The 4,328-nt window shown below is 41.1% G+C and overlaps 1 long non-coding RNA gene across 1 annotated transcript; it reads left to right on the forward strand.

Moving 5' to 3' along the window:
• The first annotated feature begins 1,525 nt into the window (after positions 1–1,525).
• On the forward strand, positions 1,526–3,325 carry LOC139530652 (uncharacterized). The gene is made up of 2 exons (XR_011666092.1): positions 1,526–1,798; positions 2,467–3,325. It is a non-coding gene; the product is annotated as an uncharacterized lncRNA (long non-coding RNA).
• Positions 3,326–4,328: the final 1,003 nt, after the last annotated feature.

Genomic DNA, 4,328 nt, shown 5'->3' on the forward strand with positions numbered 1-4,328 from the left:
AAACACTTGTTTTATTTTTTGATTAAGAAGGAATCAATAGGCTACATACCTTAATCAAATGAATTTACAAACATACCTCCTGCGAGTCCTTGCCTGGTAATCCTTGCCTGGTCCAGTCAGTGTGCCCTCTCTGCAAAATACCGCTGGCAGATATTTTCTATGAATAATTATGATAGAACGTGGGCTAAAAATGAAGTTGAGTAATTAATTTAACATCTGAAAAATAAAAAAAACTGGACAAATCTGAGGGGGCACATACCCTTGTGCATGAGGCCACTGTCCACGCTAGCCACTGGGAGGATGCTCTTGTGCATCCTCTGCTTTAGTAGGTAAATAAGGAGAGGAGGACTCTCCTTTGTTCACCTACTATCATTTACACTATCCTCAACCCCTCGACTACTTAGTGGTTTACGGGTCACGGAGGAGAGGAGGACGGAGGAGTCAAGGAGAGGATGGCATAGCCACGGGAAGATGTTTTGAGTAGGGGGTGCTGACTGAAAAAAAATCACCTTTATTATAAAGTTACTACTTTTCCAATATTTCTCTATTTTCTTTCTCTCCGCATTGTTGGGAATGGCCCGTAAGTAAGCGTTTCACTGTTAGTTTACACCTGTTGTTTACGAAGCATGTGATGAATAAAATTTTATTTGATTTCAAAAGAACTCCATCTCCACCGCAGCCCCAGCCCCCCTACTTCCTGCAGCTATGGAGGATGGGCTTTAGACCAATTGAGAATCTCCCAATGCAAACCATAATGACACAGTGATAGACATTTGAAATGCTACTGCTCTTTCACCATTTCAGCTACAAACATTAAAACAACTTCAACATTTTCAAAACTTTATACATTATAACTATGTACATGTTCATTAATTAGCATAAATAACCCACCAACAGTAATATTATAGGTCTAACTCTAGAACCGTTCAAGCTAGAGACACCCAACCAACTTTCACCTCTTCCAGCTATCCTATTCTATCAACCATATTACTTCAAGACAAGCTAGCAAGCACACACATTTTCTTTAGGAAATGTACTTTTCGAGTATTCACTTGACTTTAGTCACCGCCGGTGAATTATAGCTTCCATGTGAGACCAATAGGCCTACTACTACGGACGAGGAATGGACATATGAACCGAATTGCGTTGTGGCAAAAAGCTTATATTTACCGCAAGAGGTCGCTATAAAACCTGTTTATGTGTAAAACTTTTCTTTGCCATTTACCAGGCAAAATATCCCCATAAATATATTTTGAACAACATAAACTAGACTACCTGTATAATTATTATTGTTTGAAAAATGTCCCCATCATGCTCATGGAATCAACCTTCTCTGAGCAGGAAGGTAGAGAGAATAATTGTCTCAAACTCTTCAAATTGTAAACCAGTGAATTCATATTAAACACAATGATTATAGATACAAAGGCTACTTGTGAATTCATATCAAAAGACAATGATTATAAACCCAAAGGCTATTTGTATTGCTGACAGTCTAAGATGTAGAAGAAGAGGTCTCAGAGGTGTAGTTTATGGGAAGCTTCTGATAAACTGTAGGTTTCCATTTGATTGGAAGGCTGTACAGGTGGTTTGGGGGATGCGCAGTGTTGCCTAACGTCACACTCGGTGGTGGTATAAAATCCCCTGGGTTTGTCCTCTCGTCATTCATCTTGAGAAAAGTCGGAGGCAGGAAAGCTACATTACGCGTAATTGTGGCTGGGAAGAAACCGAATACAAGATGACTAAAATTGTGATGGCTTGCATTGGATTTCTTCTCCTTGCCATGCATATTTCATCACAGGTAAGAAGTTTTCTTCTAAAATGATGTACTTTTTACCATGTTTGTTTCAGATTAACCCAGATTTGAATTAGACTACCCATTATTCTGGAAAGCAAATGTATTTCAACAGGACCGGTGCAACTTTCATTGCTTATTAATCAGACAAATGTGTTACCATAAATGTATGATTTTTGACATTGACAAGCGAATGATGGCGCGTATAATTGACCTCAGATGTTATCAGTCAGTATGATTGACGACATGTTGGCAAAATCTAGCGTGCCAGCGCAATGTGGAACCGTGACGCCTCTTCAGATAGGCTACTGAATCATTGATGTAAAGTTACTACAGCATGCGTAGGAGGGCTAATGTAATTTGAGCGCGACGTATTTTTTTTAATCCTCCACTGCGCAATTCAAATGCAGGACGTTGCCCGTTACCCTATAGGCTATGGAAAACATTGTCCACAAGGTGATGGCACTTACAACATGTCTAAGTTTTCTAAGGTGCATTTTGTTGGAACATATTGCCATAGGGCTATTGTGTTTTTACTGCCTAGGCTGAACGTTTGCTTTTTTTAAAATTAGTCAGACGGAAGTAAGTCCTATTGATAATTGTCCCGATTCGTCAAGTGTTTCAGGTTTACGTGTTTTTCACATGTGACAAGCCCCTCTGCTCTTCTGTTTTAGGTCCACGCGCAAAACGCTGCCACACAGTCCCCTGCCATGAATGCTACGACCAAAGCTGGCGGCGCGAGTTCCAACATGACCAAGATGCCCGACGTCACCAAGAACAACAACATTCCCAAAGGAGCCAGTGCATCCTTGCAGTCCAGCTCCGTCGCGCTCATCATACCCATCATTGTGGGGGGCTCACTACAGGGGCGCTTCTAGAGGGCTGTTGAGCAGTGAACAGACACCGGCAAGACTTTAACAGATGGGGAACACTTTTTTAAATGCATTTCAGAAAGGCAGTCATGTGCGCTCCTAACCGAAGATATTCGGTGGAGTTGCAGTTGCGTGCTGGAGGATAACCCACTTCTACTTCACTGATGGGAATTGTTATTTGCCCTCACACCTTCCGGCCGCTTCAAACCAGTAGGCCTTCACACCTCACACACTGGCCCCATGCCCATAGGCCGAACGGTAAGGTCCTCTCCATGGAGGCAGTCCATGATGATGATGTACTGTACGGAACTCTGGTCTTTGAACCATTTGGTCCCGCTGTTCCTGTGTAGACACCAGGGGGTAGTTTAGTAATTTCTTAAGAAGTTAACATATCTAAAGAAATGTTGGTGTAGGCACTTTGAAAATAAGGTATAAATGCACTAACAGTGGTATTTCTGCAACTGCAGTGAGTACGTTGTCAGAGGCTTGATGTACACTTGTGATTTATTTCTAGAATATGGAGTTAGCATATGTGAGATTTAATTGTGTAAATCATGATGTGATATGCTTAGATTTGTTTTTATGGCCAGGTTCAATAAACCTTTGAAATGTAGGCAACTTGTGACAATTTTCTTGTATAATAAAAAATACTTTAACATAATGTTGCCTTCTCTTGTCTCTAAATTCTGAAGCTTGACCTGCCAAGTAATTTGCTCTGTTCAACTTGTCTCCAGCCCCTTTATTGATCACATAGCTAAGCCCAGGGATTTCATAAGGTAGACTAGGTTTGACGTGCCACAATTTAAATCCATATTTTAGAATTGGGTATAGGAATGTTCGCCTTTGGCCAGTTGTGACATTTATGCCATGTCAACTAGGACATGTCTTGGCCTAAACAGTTAAGCTTCCTGACAGTAGACTCACTTGTAGGCTGCTTTAATTAGATTGTACTTTACCCTAGCAACATTGCCCTGTGACCAGTCATTTACAAACTAGCCTACAAAGATGTTCAGGGGAAGGCTGGCTGTAAAGTATGTTTGAACTAACTAGTTTCTTGACACTTGGTCTTGCTGGTCGGCTCTCAGCCAAAGGGATGGTAAACTTTTAAGTCTCAACCGGGCGTTCTAAGCTGACTGGTCATACCAAGGATGATTTTGTTATTTATAGGTTTACCTCCCTTGAATCAATGTAATTTGACATTACTGCTATTAGCCCACACAGTTCTAAATTCTGTCCTAGATCTGAGATCAGGACACTTTTGTAAAATGTATTTACTTTTTTGGCACCATCTATTTTTCAACTGATACTGTGGGGCCTTCAAGCAATGTTGAGTCTCACCTTTCCAGCGGGGTCGTAGTGTGTCGACTGTTCATATGCTACAGACAAGTCAGAGGCTGTTCAGACTAGTCCCAAGATGGTTGTAGAGAAACTGAATGTGTTCGCTAGTGACGTGAGTAGACCGGTTTTCAGGATGTCTCATGGTCTTACTAAAACACCTTACACACAGGCAGATGTGGTGGATTGAGATGCATCCAATGTAAAGAAACACCTATCTGAAACTGATTTGTGGGGATTTAATGCTATTCAACCGTAAGGGGTTTGAAACGATGCTGTAGATTGGTCATTTTCTATTTGTTTTTGGGGCTTACCTGTTTTGCATGTTA

Source organism: Salvelinus alpinus, chromosome 9 (assembly GCF_045679555.1).
Source record: "Salvelinus alpinus chromosome 9, SLU_Salpinus.1, whole genome shotgun sequence".
Classification (NCBI taxonomy): Eukaryota; Metazoa; Chordata; class Actinopteri; order Salmoniformes; family Salmonidae; genus Salvelinus; species Salvelinus alpinus.